The 19,129-nt window shown below is 38.3% G+C and overlaps 1 long non-coding RNA gene across 1 annotated transcript; it reads left to right on the plus strand.

The window, feature by feature from the left end:
* The first annotated feature begins 17,082 nt into the window (after window positions 1-17,082).
* LOC126628426 (uncharacterized) lies at window positions 17,083-19,129 on the plus strand. Its single transcript, XR_007625426.1, has 4 exons — window positions 17,083-17,314; window positions 17,416-17,484; window positions 18,244-18,305; window positions 18,996-19,129. It is a non-coding gene; the product is annotated as an uncharacterized LOC126628426 (long non-coding RNA).

The raw sequence follows: 19,129 nt of genomic DNA on the forward strand, positions 1-19,129 counted from the left end.
ATCTAGACCATTGATCTGGTTGATTTTAATGATCTAGCAACGTTTGTCTGGTATGACAAGTCCGGCAAGAGCGTTACTCTTTATATATATTCAGCAGAAAATAAAGAAGCAATCAAATGATCTCCCTATTTCTGGCAATGTCTTCGACTTTCTTTTATGTCCATTTTCCTTATGTTGGTTCAGTTTATTTCCAAATACACCGATTTGAGCCGAATGCAGGGAACATATAGTCTATGAGGGAGACGCAACACCTTCCTTTGGAGCAATTCAACTAATTAAGAGAAATGAGTATGCTTGCAGTGTTGGCTTCCGCTATATATCTACGCCGAGAAAGTGCCCCTTTTGGATTCTGTGAGTAGGAAGCTCACTGACTTGACAACTCACAACTCATTCATATTTGTTTACACAAGGTAACTTTAGAGTTTCTGTGATCAATTATCGTATTGGATAATATATCTAGATTTTGAGTCTTTTGAGTACTATGAGTGCAAGCAAGTTTTCGAGCGTTGTTGTATCTATGGAGACTACCGTCATTTACAATATATAGGTGCACACTTGGAACTGAAAACTGAAATCAAAACATGGATCAAACCGAGTCGCACCAGACGGTTTGGTTTTTACTATTTTGAAACAGATTTGGTTTGAAACTTAACTGCAAGCTACAAAAACGGTTGGGTTGAAACCTAGATGCCTTATCCAGCCTGTTCACAAGCTCAAAACCTTCTAAATCTTCGAAGAGAAAGTGTCCAAGAGGAAAGGGATCAGAAAATGGTTGAACGATTCAAAGTGTCAAAGTAGTGACTTGAAACACCAAAATTTTTTTTTTCAATTGCATAAAACCGTAACCAAAGTAGTGCACAATCGTTGAATAACTGGTCATTTTGGATTCAGTAAAGACAAAACCTAATGTGTCACTCCTCACTGAGTTCCCCTTCGACTGTGAGACAAAGTCACAAAGCCATCCCTCGACTGCCTCGTCTACACCCATTTTTCTTCCTTAAGGGACTTTGATTTCATGGTAAGTCCTCTCTCTCCATAGTTTTGTTTGCGATTCTCTCTTTCTGTATCTCTCTTCCCTCAATCTTTATGGTCATATGTTGTTTTCAGAAATTGGGAAGTTTGAATTTCTTTCTGGGCTTATATGGTTTTGCTTCCGATTGAATCTGCTTTTGTTAATCATCCTCGAAAACAAGACATGGGTTGTTCGTATTTTTTTTCTCCTCCCTTTGGTAGGTCAGTGCTTTATTTTTCATATAAGTTCAATTTTTAAATTCTGTAGTTATAGATGTTGTTTCTCTTTTTTGAAGTGTTAACTTGAAGTTAATTTCAAAGATTAAGACAGCGTATAGCTTGAAGATGATGATGCTTCTACTTATTTAGATTATTGGGTTTTGTCCATTTTTGCATAGCTTGCGGTGGTATAAAAATTAATGTGATGGTAAAATCGTTTATTGGAATATGATTTTTGCTGGTTATGCGCAAAATGATTAGTTGTTTTGTTTATGCATAGTGACTGTTGTTAGTTATGAATGAATCACGGAAGCATAGAGATTGTTGTTGTGCAGAAACACAGAACCATGAAGAAAGTTGGAGTTCCATTATAAAATTAAGTGGCAATGTAAAGAGTAACACAAATTACTTATAAGTTTATACAATATCCCTTTTTTCATCAACGTAAGATTCATTTTCAACAGAATCATTGATTATACAAACGTGTAATCTTGTACAAAGTTTCTTACCTTTATTTAAACTCTCTCTTTTAGTGATACTTATATTTTCAGAGGCGGCCCTGAATAAAAAAACCCTAGCCGCTCTCTCCCTTTTCTCTTTCGCATAGAGTAAGTCACAAACTAGTTCTTGTTGGAAAATTAGTTATTATTTTATTATTGTTTATGGTTTTCTTGTGGGCTAAGGATATTAGAGTTTTTTGCTCATCAAGGATTAGGGTTTTGCTTTAGTTTTCACTATATATAGTAGTGATTGTATTAGTTTATATTAGTTTATTTCAATTAAGTTAGTCACAATGTAGCTTTTAGGATTTTGTAGTCGTTTCGGCATTCTTGTCTATTAATAATATTCATATTATTTTATAGTCTTGTTTGTTCCGCACTCTGCTATTCAACTTGGTATCAAAGCAGATTTGATCATTCAGGGTTGATATGTTCTTGGTGGTATCAATTTGTTTTTCAGTCGTCGGATATTAGTTCGGTTGTAGTTTATTTTGTCTTTGTACCTAGATTAGGGTTGTGAAAAAAAAACACAAAAATTGAACTTGTTGTTGCTTGTTGGAATTGGTTGTTCGCTTGAATTGCTCGCTTGAATCGCTTGCCTTGTCTTGTCCGTCTAACGGAGTTTACCTTGTCGTGTCTGCCTAACGGAGCTTACATCTACATCTGCATCTGCTTGTTAGCAAACTCATGTCGTGTACCGCCATGAGTTTGATGGGGGTGTTGGAAAATTAGTTATTATTTTATTATTGTTTATGGTTTTCTTGTGGGCTAAGGATATTAAAGTTTCTTGCCCGTCAAAGGATTAGGGTTTTGCTTTAGGTTTCATTATATATAGTAGTGATTGTATTAGTTTATTTCAATTAAGTTAGTCACAATGTAGCCTTTAGGGTTTTGTAGTCGTTCCAGCATTCTTATCTATTAATAATATTCTTATTATTTTATAATCTTGTTTGTTCCGCACTCTGATATTCAACTTGGTATCAGAGCAAATTCGATCCTTCAGGGTTGATATGTTCTTGGTGGTATCAATTTGTTTTTCAGTCACCAGATATCAGTTCGGTTGTAGTTTGTTTTGTCTTTGTACCTAGATTAGGGTTTTTTCGTTGAAAAAAAAAACACAAAAATTGAACTCGTTGTTGCTTGTTGGAATTGATTGTTCGCTTGAATTGCTTGCTTGATTGATCGCTTGAATCGCTCCCTTGAATCGCTTGCCTTGTCTTGTCCGCCTAACGGAGCTTGCTTTATCGTGTCTGCCTAACAAAGCTTGCATCTGCATCTGCCTGTTGGCAAACTCATGTCGTGTACCGCCATGAGTTTGATGGGGGTGTTGGAAAATTAGTTATTTTTATTATTATTGTTTATAGTTTTCTTGTGGGCTAAGGATATTTGAGTTTCTTGCCCGTCAAGGATTAGGGTTTTGCTTTAGTTTTCACTATATATAGTAGTAATTGTATTAGTTTATTTCAATTAAATTAGTCACAATGTAGCCTTTAGGGTTTTGTAGTCATTCCGACATTCTTGTCTATTAATAATATTCTTATTATTTTATAGTCTTATTAATTCTGCACTCTGATATTTAATTGTTCTCAACACCGCCAACTCCTTCCTTGGGTTGGGGTCGGCTAGCAACCCCTTTCCCATTTCCCTTATTCTCCTTTTCTTTTCTTTTATTTATGCGTGTGTACTTTGTAGTTTTCCTGGCATTCTTTCCCGTTTTCTAGAGTTCTTTGTTGTATTTCGGTGTTTATTACCGTCTTTTATGTCTTGACAAGCCCAACCCCCAGCCCACAACCCTTGCCCCGCTATCGAAAACATTCATCATCTTCCATCTTGTTCATTTCACTACTAGAATTTGGCTCATAGGCCACCATTTTTTTCCCACCCTTTGCAATTGGTGGCCATTTATGTAAAGTTGCTACTCTTACAATTTTTTGGTGGCTTTACCATGGGATGCCACTGATGTTGGTGGCCTTCAAGATTCAGCCACCAATCATTGGTGGCTGTTAAATATTTTTATTTCTTAAAATTTATTTCCTTCTACTTTTTAATTTCATATGTATTTTTTAATTTATTTTGTGTGGCAGGGTAGGTTAATTTTTTTGTTTATAAAGCTGGGATATATCTTTGCTTATCAGGACCTACGGATGCACGTCCAATACAAAAGGGAGACAGAGCCAAAACCCATAGAAGGACAGAGCCTTCGACCCTACTCGCATATATCGGCCATTATTGCATCAGTGATGAAGTCGGCCGGTTCCGCGAACCAGTCGCAGTCGCGCAATGCGGACAGGGCGTAGCGGACAAGAAGCTTAGTGGCCTCGTTTAGTTGGCGACTCGAGGGGGCAACGGAAGTCGGCTCCCACGCGGCTGGGTATTTGCTTCGCATACCTTGCCCTGTCAATTTCTCAGCAGATTAAGCTCTTCGGTTCATTATTTATTATCAGCTGGGTTTCTTACAATCAATTTGAGGCTTGCAACCAACTGCATTGATTTTGGGGAGTCTAAACAGGTAATTTTGTGTTCCACAGATTCAATATTCAGCATTTTTTAGACCAAACATTTCAATTTGTTTATTACGTCTGCGATTCTGTTGGAGTTTTTTGTTAGGTCAGTTTGAAGTGCTTCTTCTATCTGTTCAAGTTGGAACAATCTGGAAACCATATAGGGTTTAAGCCTATTATTGTTATTGCAGATATAAGATTCCATGTACTGTTTCCACGACATCACGAGTTAGGCAAATCGCATCTACATTTTTTTAAACAAACCACTATCCTTACAGCATGTACAAACTGAAAGAAAATGGGTATACGTTGAACTATCTATGTAAAGTTCCACTCTTGGTTAAGCTTATGCTATAAGGATATCACATTTTGTTCTTATGTTCTGTGAACAGCGTAAACACAAAAATGGAATTTGTTAGAGCAAGTCTGGCTTACATTAACATGGGTATGAACGAACTTGCATATGCTATTTTGTGTGTTTTTAAGTTTTGGTATGGTTTTTAGCTGATACCTAATACCAGTGCATGAAAGCTAATAGTTAAGCTACGTTCCATGCTTCTTTATGTGGTCTACAACTTCAAAACAATGTCATTATTAGTGGACGAGGAAGTGACATGGCCTCTGTAGGACAACAAACTGTTGTTTATGTACAAACATTCTTTTTGTCTCGTTAATTAGGATCAGCCTCTGCGATTTCCCCTCATCAGCTCTTTTGCACCGCTCTCCAACAGCTACAACTAATAATCAAAGATCGGTAGAGTAGTCCTTCAAATCCCTCTCTAACTTCAAGTAGGCGTTTATTGGCACGAACACATTCTCTTTATCATTGAGCAGTTGGGGTCTCTGTTTTGCTGCGATCAATTGAGACAGTAGTCTCAGCATTACAATTTGAGCTGTGCTTTGGAACCCAGTTTTTGTCATGAAGTTTTTGCTTATATTTTTTGCTTTGTTTTATTCTCATTGAGTAGTTTTCAGTCCACTGTAGGGTACATAATCTCATTTCATTCTCATTGACCTCAAAATGTATCACATGATTGGATTTCATTTCAATGTTTCGTTCATTGTTCGGGGTTGTTATTGTCAATGTAGATGTTTTGTTCTCTATTTGAGGTTCTGAATTTTTTTTGCGTTAAGTTTCGAGCTTTATGACCTACGATTAAACAAATTTATTTAACTACTTTCATATGATGTACTTTCTGTGATTGCAGTTTGTTAGTAGCAGCGTTGGTTGTCAGGAACACCATTTGTGAGAGTTTGTGCATCACCAAAAATGAAACAAGCAAAGTCTTCGCACCAACTGGATAGGAATAATTAAACCATTCAGAACCTAAAAGTCATTTGCTTGGTAATCTCCTTTACTTTTTGAGTGACTACTGTTATTATTATTATAATTTTTTTCCCACAAAATGTGCTTCATACTAAGAAAATGAGAAGCTTCTGACACCACAACAGGGTATAAAAGTGATAAGGGTGGTTTGGGTGTTAAACATTGCATATACCTTTTTATTTTGATTCAAATGGATCTTCAACCATTTCAACAAAATGTGGTATACATGCATAGGTTATCATTTCTCTACACTTTTATAAAATCTTCTACATCTTTTCCTATATTGTTGCTTATGTGTAATATGAATATAGGTTACAACTCCTTATCTCACTGTTGGATGTGCCATTCATTTCCTTTTCTGACGGTTGTATTTTCCATATGGTTTGGGTGCACAATTACAGGGACAGAGAGAGAGGGTCGGGGCAGTCACTATCTCTTTCTATATCCTTCCTTCCCCAATTTGCTTCTCTGCTTTTTGGCATTCGTCTTCCTCCTCAAGGTAAGGACTTTGGAATCAATTTTTTAATATTTCATTTGGGTTTTATTGTTTTAGTTCAAACATTCACGGAACAACTAGGCAATAGTTTCAGATCCAATGGTTTTGTTTTCGAATTATCCTACATGTGTAGTTCCCCATTTGTTTTTCTTCTGAATCTGAAAAATTGATGTAAACGTTTTTTTTAAATCATTTATGTAGACATAGCCCAGAATGTTTTTTTGCTTTTGGTGAATTTGAGTTTGGTTGTTGTACATTTTGGTCTCTGCATCTACGCAATGTTGTGTTACCATGCCTCGGATTTAAGTTCGGAATCCAATTTAACGATTCTTCAACTCCACTTAAAGGTTCCTGCATCTCTTTCTGTCCCCAACTTCTTCCGCACCTAATTTTATAAGCTTCAGGGAAATATTTGCAATGTAGTGCTTAAGCCTATCTATCTGTTTATTTATTTGAACTTTTGTTTCAGTTGTTTTTAGAATGAATACAATTCAAATGCTTGCCTGATTATTTGGTAAAAGTGTTTTTCTGTGAATAATCATTTCTTAACTGTGCTTTTCTGTGAATAATCATTTGGTAAATATATCTTCCTTCAAGTCGTGCCTTTTTTTCAAATGGTGCAAATCAAGATATGTGAGGTTTTGAACAATGGACTTTTAACCATTCTAGAATGGAACACTTAAACCTCTATACATAGATACGAATTTGGAATGAAACACGATTCACATTCCTACAAATACTATACAAATGTTGTATACAAAACATACTAAATACCTCTACATTTCAAACTAATGACTGCCCGACCGACATTACTCAGTATATGAACTTTTTCCTTAACTTCTTCTGGTGACTTAATTTTATGACCTTCTTACTATCCCCTGCACCCTAAAATCCTGTGCAAGACTCATATATACAATGTCACTCATAAATGCGATTGGAGTTGTTTTCCCACTTACAAAAATTGATTTCTAAAATAATATACTCTCCCTTGCAGTTGCTTATGTAAATTCTGTCCATATAGTATTCACATACTATATTTACTTAATTTGTTTACGTTACATATTTTACTTGCCTTCTTCATCTTTAGGCACCTTGTTGTTCCAATTCTAGAAACTATTGATTATACTCAGTGATGATGGACAAAAGTTGGGCCTCTTTCAATCCGTTTACAGAGGATTACAGAACAGGGCTAGCAAAATTTATCTCAAACTCATTGGAAGTTGCTTCTCATGAGGGGAACATCAAATGTCCGTGTGCTAAATGCTTGAATAGGTTCTGGTTGAGTAACAAAGAAGTCGAAGCGCATCTAATTGTTGAAGGTATGGACCATTCATACTTGCAAGGCTCGTGGGTATGGCATGGAGAGACATTTGGTGACCCTCTTCCAAGTAGCGAAGCTGCACAACAACTTGCTGCTGTTAATACTCCTCATTCTGACTAGGCGCCTTGCTTGAAGATATTTTCTCTGGTCCCAGTGTGATGGGTGGCATGCCTATTAATAATCACAGCGAGCAGGAAGCTCCAATACCTGAATATGCACGTAAGTTTGAAGCCATTATGCAAGACGCAAATACGGAATTATATCCGGGATGTGGTATGAAGAAAATGGATTTCCTAATACGAGTATTTCAAAACAAGTGCTTATATGGGTGCAGCGAAAGTGCAGTACAAGCTAATCTTCAACTTCTGAAACATATACTCCCAAATGGTCATTCTTTACCGAAGAAGGTGATGAGTATAAAGGGATTGCTGAAAAATTTCATGTTGCATCACCAAAAGATCCATGCATGTGAAAATGATTGCATGTTGTATTGGAAACATAACAGTGGTTTAGATGTTTGTCCTACATGTGGTGTGTCCAAATATACAACCGAGGTAGATGACACAGCGTCAAGCAGTAAAAAGAGAATACCTCGGAATGTGCTAACATATTTTCCTATTACACCCCGCTTGCAACGGCTTTACATGTCTCGACACACCAGTGAAGATATGTGTTGGCATGGTCTTTCTCGGCCCGAGGATGGCTACTTAAGACATCCAGCTGATTCCTTTGCATGGAAGCAATTAGATTTGAAATTTCCAACATTTGGTGGGGAAATGCGCAATGTACGTCTTGGGTTGGCAAGTGATGGATTCAACCCCTTCGGAAAATGCAGCACCGACTATAGCACATGGCCAGTATTGTTGACCATATACAATTTACCACCTTGGTTGTGTATGAAATCACCATTCATATTGATGGTTTTGTTAATACCGGGCAAAGAATCTCCGGAAAATGATATTGATGTATACCTTCAACCATTAATAGACGAGCTGAAGGTATTGTGGACCTCCGGGGTTCCCACTTATGATACGTTTAGGCAAGAGACCTTCACCTTACGAGCAGCTGTTTTGTGGACTATTAGCGACTTCCCCGCCTATGGGAACTTGTCCGGTTGGAGCACACATGGGAAATTAGCATGTCCTCATTGCAACTACAACACCGAGTCGACATATCTCAAAAAGGGTAGGAAATATTGTTATAGGGGTCACCGTCGTTTCTTGCCCATGTCACATGTTTTTCGTCGACAAAGGAAAGCTTTTAATCTTTCTGACGAAAGTGAACAAGCACCTTCCCCTATGACCGGACGTGAATGCCTTCGGCGGTTGTCCACTTTACGGTTCAAATATGGTAAGACGCCACGGAAACAGGTTGGAGAAAAAAGACCACCACCTACACCAACGGTTGGGCCATGGAAGAAACATAGTATTTTCTTCCAATTGCCGTATTGGGAACATCTTGCCCTTCGACACTGCCTTGATGTCATGCACATTGAAAAAAATGTAACTGAAAGTTTGGTTGCAACGCTGCTGGGTATTGTTGGGAAAAGCAAGGATAACATGAATGCAAGGTTGGACCTTGATCAGATCATATTTATATATATTTTTACTTCAAATTCACTCGTCTTTTCTTAGTTAGTTCCTTATATTTTTGAGCTATTTACGTTATTTTTGTGTTTATAGGATTTGTTATGCAAAGAAAATAAAAATAGAACAAGTGAAATTTTATGTAATAAATTCGTCAAAACTGTCTGTGTAGATCATCTTTTAAATTAAATTAAAAAGAAAATATAATAATGATAAGTCATGATGATGTTTGAAACATCATCATGATGGTTTTGTTTTGTTTTGTAGAAGAAAAGAAAGGAACGGATGGAGAAGAAGAAAAAAAAAGGGAATAAAAGAATGGAAAGCAAAGGCATACGGGGGAGAAAGAAATCAGAAAAGGAGGGATCCAAAGAAAGAGACTGGCAGCAAGCAGAAAAAGGGGAGGAAAAGAATAGCTGCCTGGCAGCTAGTGATAAGGGGAGGGTCAGAAGGCAGGCGGGCAGAGAGGAGCACAGAAAAAAACTGTGCGGAAAGAAAAAAAACAGAAAAAAAAGATATAGAAGGGACGGGAGAGAGACTGGCAGTGAGGTCAGAAGCACGGACTGGGAAGAGGACAGAGACAACGGCAGAGTGCAGGGAGACAGCGGGCAGAGCAGGAGAGAGAGGTCAGAGCGCAGTCCACGGAACGCAGGGCAGATAGCAAAGCTTCTTCTCTTTCGGTTAAATCTTTCCAAACTTATATTTTATTTCTATTTTAATAATGTGTAACTAAGTTTATTTTGGCTAGAGGTTAATTCAAAGCCATGAATATATTTGTAATATGAATTGATTACCTTCAGTTGTGATTTAATTTGCTTAACTGCTTGATTGATAACTTATTTTTGTATGTCGATTAAGGATGCATACTTAATTTACATGCATGAATTTGATGCTAGAATATAAGTGAATTTCACCTAATCGTTATGAACTTATATTCACAAGTAGTAAAGGTTGCTAGTCACAATCACGTTAAGTAAATTCTTGGCAAGAGTATCACGCTTTTCATAGTTACGAATGACTCGTCAATGCTTATAGTTTTCACAAAGTTTAATGATCTTTGATTGTATCTCTATTGTGCTTTTCACGTAGGGGACTTTTGAAGAATGTTTTGAATTGTTGTATGCGTTTTCCCGTCCAATTCAATAACTTAAGGAAAACTTGAAGATTAAAAAAGTGCTATTCACGGTTAATCTGAAGTGTTGAAATTCACAACTTATAGAAAGAACAACTGAAAATCAATTTAGGTTGCATATGTGTCATGTGTAGAGAAGAACCCTCTAGCTAATCCATCACCTATCCTTTCACCTTAATTTCATGTTTTTGTCAATTCTGTAATTTATTTAAGTTTAATATACTTCTCGTCAAAACCAAAACCCCCCATTATTAAATTATATTATTTAGTTAGTTTTCATTATTGTTAGTCTTTCAATTCGATTTCCGTCAATTTCAGTTCCTAGTGTTTAATTTGATTATTTTCATTATTTTGAGTCATCCTAAGTGTGTTTCGAGTTATTAGAGTTTTTAGCCTAGTTTTGTGTCCTTGAGTCTTGTTTAATATTTTTAAATTAATTTAGAATAGATTAGCAATCCCTCCTAATCCCCGGCCTAGAACGATACCATACTTACATCCATACTACAATTGTCAAAAAGAGGGTTTAATTTGTGTGTCAAGAAATTCTCACATCAGACCTGGAATTGATGGGCATGAAACCGGAGTTGCAGATCAAATTTGTCAATGGAAAGCCAAAGATGCCTCCCGGTGCATATACTATGAAACCATTAGAGAAGGAATTGTTTTGCAAGGTCTTAGCCTCAATAAAAGTGCCTGACAATTACTCGTCCAATATTTCACGTCTTGTGCATGTAAGGGAAAAGATCGTTAGGGGACTTAAAAGTCATGATTGGCACGTTTTAATGCAGCAGTTCCTTCCAATTGCCATACGCAAAAGCCTCCAATCTGGGACTGCACAGATATTATTAGAACTAAGTGCATTCTTCAGACATTTGTGTACTAAAAAAGGGTCAGTGGAAGGCTTTCGCAAACTTACACCCAAAATAGTGATGATCTTATGCCAATTGGAAAGGATATTACCCCCTGCGTTCTTTGTCGTCAGTCTTCACCTCACAATACATCTTGCCGAGGAAGCTGCACTTGCAGGTCCGGTGCACTACAGATGGATGTACCCAATTGAGAGGTATTCCTTAACTTTTAGTATGTTTCTATGGGTATTACATATGTGCATCATACTATTTAGAACAGCAAATTTGATGTTGTACTATTTAAATTAGGTTCCTGCTTACGTTGAAGAAGTATGTTCGAAATAAAAATCGACCAGAGGGAAGCATGACCCAAGGATATCTGGCTGAGGAGTGCTTGTCTTTTTGTGCGATGTACTTGGAAGGCGTGGAGACACGTTTGAACCGTCCAAACCGAAATGCAGATAGATTACGTCTTGACCATGAGGGCGACTTTGACATATTTTGTGCCACCGAGCATTCACTTGGTATACGGGAAGATTATCATCTTGACAACCACGATTGGGAGATTGCACGATCGTATGTTTTAGCCAATTGTGATAAGTCAATGGCATATAGGAGGTGATTAAACTTAAATGTTATAGACTGCAGTTCAATGGCACCAACTTCTGAAACTCTACTTTTGGTTCTAGAGAGTGACATTGACTTTATTTTCACCTACAGAAGTTACGTGGAGAATGCTCAAAAAACTCGACGGAGGCGTGTAACCATGCTAGAAGCAGAGAAAGAAGCTATTAAATCCTTCCCAGATTGGTTCGAAAACCATGTTAGTACGGAATAAGTTGATTCTGTGTGTACTGGTTTCCTATTTAGCTTCCGATTCTTAACTATGCATATGAACCTGGGTGTAAATTGTGTAGGTTAATCAATTGCAACAATCAGGTGATCCAAGTGCAACTGACGACTTGGTGGCGCTTGCTAATGGACCTAGTAAGTGGTGTCGGAGATATAAGATTTTTGTATGTAATGGGTTCAGGTTCAAAGTAAGAGGCACACAATCCAATGGGAACTACCAAAACTATGGTGTTTTCCTACAGTCTGATGTTCCAAGTTATGCTGGCCCACGTGACCGGAACCCTGTTACCGGTTTGGTAGACTACTATGGGGTTCTGACTGATGTATTTGAAATTAAGTACCATATGGAACGCACAGTGGTTTTATTCAAGTGCAACTGGTTTAATGGCAGTTCCAGAAATACTGGTGATGGAGTAAAAACAGACAGATATGGCTTTAGATTGGTTAACTTCAATAAGATGTCGTCTACGAGTGACCCCTTCATTCTCGCATCACAAGCACTACAAGTGTTCTATGTACAAGACCCAACAGATATAGAATGGCATGTTGCAATCAAAACGAGACCACGCGATTTCTTTGATATGTCCTCAACACATGATGATGATCCGTGCGATGGACAGGATGTGGAACATGCAACTGGTGATAATGATGAGGTTCAAGTTAGAATCGATGTAGACGCCCAAGACTTTGAAGAATGCCTGTAAAAGCATCTAACTTTTGATGAAGGTAATAGTTATAGGAAGTATTGATTTGATGAAGGTAATAATTATCTGAAGGTAATAGTAATAGGAAGTATTGATTCGATGTAGACGCCCATCCATGTTCTCTCAAATTATATAGTTGAACTGTCTTTCAATCTGACCCTTGTTATGGTATGTTGTTACTTATTGTTTCAGGTTATTCAAAAAACGATGAGGTCTGTTTTGATCAACGATTTGTATTCTGAGATTCATCAACTCAAGCAAGGTTGTTAACTGCTTCCAGCGTTGATGTGCTCTCTATCTCTCTGTCGCCAGATAATTTTTTTGCTTGACAGGTTATTTAATTATTCCTTATTGTTACTTTGCTGCAGGCTAAAATGTATGACATGTTTCTTATGTTCATTCAGAGGTATATGCTGCCACAGAGAAGAATGGAATATATATACCACGACATCGTTATGTTAGTGAAGAAGCAGAGAAGAAGGTCTTATTCTTGTCATTGAACTAAATTATGGACTATTTTTCCTACGTTCACAACTGACTGGTTACTAACTTCATTAACTCTTTATGTACTGTAGGCAATGTTTGAAAAGATAGAGCGGATGGAACTTGATTATGATTCAAAACACAAGGTATCTCCATCAAGATTTCATTCCTTTCTTTTTGAATAATATTGACTATAGGGTGAGAACTAATATGAACGTAACGTTGGCTTGAGAGAAGAAATTGCTGGAGCTTCAGGAACTTTACAGTTCTGAGCAACTTTTGGCTGTACAATTGAATGATGAACTTGTAAAAACTGAGGTAATACATTTGTAATATCGACTTACAGAGTGTCCTTTGTTCTTTCTGCTCTCGTTCTGAGATAATTAAACACTTTATACTTCAGAAAAAGCTTGAGGAAACTGGACATGCACTGTATGGTCTTGAGGACAAGCATTTGAAGCAAATGCGACCATCAAAGAGCAGGAATTTGTGATAGTTAATCTCCTCAAATCGGGTGAGCAAAGTTGTTTGCTAAAACAACTTGTCGTGTCACCATCTGCATTTTCAGACCATAGATAGATTATCTCCATTTCATCTTACTTTGAAGTTATACAGTCGACATTCAGGATTATTCTACAATAGTTCATGTTAAATTTTTTGCATATATTAAATTTCATGCTGGAAGGTACATTTAAATGACTCTTTCTTACTATTATTGCATTGTTAACTTTTAGAGAAATCACTCGATGGGTGTGCAATTGAACTAAGAGCAGAGCTAGAGAATGCTGCATCAGATGTGTCCAGTTTGTTTACAAAAATTGGTTTGTATTATTATTTTTTATGTTCTTCTTTGATCTCCCTCAAAACTCCGGGTTATTTATTTTCTGACCATGGATGGTGTTGTAGAGATGAAGGACAAAATTTAAGATGGAAACCGGATACTAGTCCAGAAATTTCAGTCCCAATTAACTCAGCAGCTTAAAGTCTTGCATAAGACTCTGGCAGGGAAGCATAACACAACAGGAGCAACAATTAAAAGATATGGAAGAGGACATGCAGTCCTTTGTATCAACAAAGGCGGAGGTAAGGCCTAGACAAGAAGATGATTATATTTGCATGCATTCCTGAGATTTAATTGTTAGTCTATATACAACTTCATTTTTTGGCTTAATTTTGAAGGATACTAAAAAACTACGACGAAGATTAGGAAAGCTTAAAAACATGTATGGTTCTGGTAATAAAGCTTTAGATGGTATAGCTGGGGATCTTGAAGGAAATTCGCAATCAACGTTTTCTCATCTAAACTCTGAAGTTTCGAACCATTCTTCTGCTCTGGAAGATGTAAGCATTAGTTCAATATATATTTTGTCTTCAGATTTCTTTGTTTTTCTATCATGATATTTAATTATCGCAACTGTAGCTGAATACATATAAATCAAACTGGTACACATTAGTATAAGTGCAAAATACACTGCGTAGTCATACATGATATTGATTCCATAAACCATCCATACAAAAACATAGATAACATAGCAGTCTATATAGTTACCAAATGCCTAGGTTCAAAATATAAACATCCATATCTTCTGCGGTGGTACAAACTGAGCAGGAATGTTTACATAGAGCAAAAGACTAGAGAATTGTTTTTAAAGGTTGAGATCTTGAACTGCAATGGACATACGTGAATACTAATACCAGAATATAGCATCCATTCCCAGCTAGGTTCAACTCTTCTAACCATAAGCGTCATCGGATGGTGATTTTGCATTCTGAATATCTTTGGGGATGGCTTGCTGTTTTGTTTGACCTGTAGCACGATTCATCCAATCACAATGTTCTTGACCACCCACATATTCGCACGCAGCACACTCCTTAACAGCCTTATACCTTTTTTGAGGATGACGAGTCCTTGCAGTACTGGTACAATCAGAATCAGAATCGAAGTGTACAGCATTGCAAATCTCAATAGGATCAAAGCGGTATGAATCACCGGGGAAAAAAGATGATATTATTTTCACTGTGTCACCACTGATGGAAGGTTGCTTTCCACTGGTCATTAATTTCTCAGTATCACCACTGATGCAAGGTTGTTTTCCACGGCTACCATGCTTCACGTGGCCGATTTCGTTGGACCAGGGTGGAACCACGTTCACACCAAAACCTGGAAGATCAGATGGAAAATGCTCATCTTTCAAGATCACATTTTTCGCTGCCTCATCATAACGAGGACAATAAAGATTGATCAAGGGATTGGGTGATGGATGAGGGTAAACGGGCATGTTAGAGCCATGCGAAAAGTCTTTCCATTCACCCCAGGCAGCAGTTGTCTTTGCAGGGGATTCGAACTGCCGGTTGGCACCTGAGTCCAGTGTGGGGTTTTGCTCGAACTCGAAATCGACGTGAAAGTTAGCCTGCAGGTAACGCCAAAAATCAGGATCTTCATGATTGGCAGTGAGCACAGGGACAAGGTTTTCTTGGGTGGGAACCGGGGTTGCAGTGTTATTGGTTGGGGCAGGCATCATGGGACCAAGCACTTCATGATCCACCGCAGGAAGAAGGGGTTCAGTTGTGTTACAAAATAGCTGTCTGCGAACGTTTGGGAATAAATGGGACATTGGTGATTTGGTGTAAATTTGAGATGAAGTTGAAACTGCTGTAAGTCCAACAACCTCTTCAACGTTGATATTTATAAATGAGATTAGAATGGAGGGCAGGGCACTTGTAAGTTCACACCCACTGAGTTTAAAAAAAATTAATTAGGGTGTCAACAATTAAGTCCCGGGATTCTCCTTACAAAAGCAGGGATATTTGACCGCACATGGCATATGCCAATCTCATCAACCATGAATTCCAAATCTGCCACCTCACAGACTGATAAATTATTTAATGGGTTCCTATATTTTTTTATTCGTTAATATCAACAGCTGGCCATTTTGTGTGGCTAGGGGCGAACTCCATAAGTGTATATCAATTAAATAATGGTTTTACTATTGTTAGTAGGCGGGAGGAGTTGCCGCTCGACTTAAATGTGGCTGCAAATATTTGAAGTTTGTATTTCAAATAGGGAACGTGTATGGCTTCATAGATATCACTTGACTTGTTTAATTGCATCAAGCTATCAACTCAAAGACGAAAATATCTGGAGGGCACAGAGGTTACATTGAAGCCATTTCAGGAGGTATGTACTATTGTTCTCTTCTTACCAGATAATTAATTGAGGTGTTAAATGTAAATGATTTTGTTTACTACTGTTAATTGAACACACTTGTGTTCTGTTTACATGAAAGGTAATTTCGAAGGTACTGTGGGCCAGCATCAATAACTCAGTTGCATCAATGTTGATTGACGAAGGCCTCGAAACTGAACCACCAGCATTCAACCTGATGGAACACGACCACATACATCATTTCCCGATTCCAAATAATGTCGAAGGTAGCGTGGATGAACGTCCACGTATGACCTGTAGAGCACAGGCACCTAGGGGCATAAATAGGCCACATTGGGCACCTAATGGTACGAAAGAGGTGATGAAATTTAATGAGAAAGGGCAGCCGGTAGAGCCTCGTCACACTGTTGCTAGATTTTCTAGGTTTTTAGGAATGCTATCTCAGGAAGCATCATATTTTCCGATTAACGTAGTTGATTGGAGGCATTTCTACAGGGGTTCAAACATGGATCGTGCTTGGCAGAGGATTAAGGTAACTCAACATAAGGATATTGCTTATATGGTTGGTTGTTTTTGCTGTATAGATAGAAAGTTATGTCACTGTCAATTAGATTTAACCCTGGAATAAATAAAACCCACAAAATGCCATCACATGGCCTTTTGTTTGCGTACTCAACACGCACGTTGAAGGCATAAGTATGCCATTAATACATTACATTAACTGTTGTTGTACATGCATAAGTATGTCATCAATACACAAGTTTAACTGCTGTTAGCCATAAGTATGTCATCAATACACAGTATGTAACACCTCACCCCCATTTTATTTAAAAATGGTTTTTAATTCTTAATTGGTGTGCCTAAGGGGCCCACCTTCTGTTTTTGTGTCCCCCATTCCCGTCACTCTTCCTTCTCTCTCTGTCCCTTCCCCGTGAACTCCCTTCTTTCTTCTTCTTCTTTTCTGTTTTCTTTTCTTCCTTCTTCTGTCTGTCTCTCGGCTCTCTCTCTTCCCCTGGACTCACTAGGACCGAGTCACCATCGAAGAGAGGCTTGCAACGAACCCCGGACCCTGCCTTGCGAGTTCGACGACACGGAGTAAGCTCCGGCGAGCACCGCCCCTTTCGAGGCCATTTCCGGCCAAACCACGACGAGTTGGCCGGCGTGCAAGGTATCAATCTCTTCGTCTCGTCGAGTAGTACAACTTTCCTTTTTGTTTCACTCAATTTCGTTGAGTATTGGAAACGTTATACTCATTTGAATCTTACCCAGTTTCCGGCGAGTCCGATGGCTTTCGAGGCGTTTTCCGGTCAAACCACGGCGATTTAGACGTCGTGTGAGGTACCATTCTCTTCGTCTCTTCAAGGGCTACAACTTTCGTTTTTGTCTCGCTTGATTTCGTTGCGTTTTGACAAAGTTATGGCCGTTTAAAGATTGTGCATTTTCCGGCCGAATTCCGGCTTTCTCTCCCATTGGGTCCGGCGACCCACCAAAACCAAGCCCTTTGGGCCTTCCCTGCTGAGCCCAACCCTTTTGGTTGTGAGGCCTTTGGGCCATGTGTGTGTGTGTTTTAGATTGTGTGGGTGTGTGGGTGTGTACCCGTGTGTGTGTATGTATATTTAGTGTGTGTGTGTTGTGTGAGTGTGTGAGTTTGTGTGTGTGTGTTTAAGTGTGTGTGCGTGTGCGTATGTGTATGTGTATGTGTGTGTATGTGTATGTGTATGTCTGTGTGTGTGGTGTGTATGTGTATGTGTATGTGTGTTTGTGGTGTGTATGTGTTTGGGCTTAGGCCCAAACCCCATTTCTTCACCCTAAACCCTTTTAATCCAAAAACCTTAGGACCCTAAACCCAAAACCCAATAAATCCTAATCCTAGTTAACCTAAACCTAAACCCTAATCCAGATGTCAAGCCTAAAACCCGTTTGACCTAATTTGACTGTTGACCCTCGGTCAACGTTGACTTTAGGGTGGACTTTTTGGGTTTTCGTCCGGGACCCTTCTTAGGGTAATTCGACGTTCTGAATCCGTTTCCAATGTTCGTTTTCCCAAATTCAATTGTTATAATAGAGTTTTATTAATTGGACCCTTTATGTGCTTAGGGGCAATATTTGTGACGTTTTCGTGGTTGCTAGTTTGCGTGGCTCTTCGACGGCCAAGTACTGTGAGTGGACCCCTTCTAAAATGCATGTTTTATAGTAGAAATGCATACATAAAAAGCATGATTTGATGATTACGTTTTATGAAACATTTTGTGAGATAACATGCTTACTAAGACTAGTTTGAATTATTACTATTTTTCCTATAACCCATGTTCTTATAGAATATCCGATGGATGACGATATGATATTTAGAACATGTTTCGAACACCTCTTTATAGTATAGATGATGGATGACTTTATACTATGAAGTTGTTTTTCAATATATATATGTTCAATGGTTTTGTATTTACCTAGTGGTCCTTTCCGCTACGGGACGTAGGGATAGATTCCGGTCCGTCCCGGGCGACGGTTTGGTGTTGGCATAGGGCCTGAAGTGTGTTTCCTCTGGCTATTTAGCACAGGGACGGGGAGCCGGCATGGGGCCTGAAGTGTATTTTCCTCTGACTGTCTGCTCAGAGACGGGGAGCCGGCATGGGGCCTGGGGGTTATTGGACAATTCACTAGTGATTATTATATATGAGTTATGATTTGAGACATTGCACGGCATGCTAGGTTTCGGAAAACCTATGTTTATCATTATATATGTGTTTTCATAAAACCTGGGGGTTAGTACGTTGATAACTGTTTTATTATATATATATATATATATATATCAAATTGGTCCACTCATGTTTGTTTTGCGCCCCCTTCAGGGCTTAGAATCGAGGCATACAATCCCGGCGTCCAGGCACTTCCGCATCGGTATCTTCGAGTCCTCTCGCTGTAGGACCCATTCTTTTATTCATTCAATTTTATATTATTCTTTTAGTGTTCTAGATTAGATGTG

This window comes from Malus sylvestris, chromosome 7, assembly GCF_916048215.2.
Source record: "Malus sylvestris chromosome 7, drMalSylv7.2, whole genome shotgun sequence".
Lineage (NCBI taxonomy): Eukaryota > Viridiplantae > Streptophyta > Magnoliopsida > Rosales > Rosaceae > Malus > Malus sylvestris.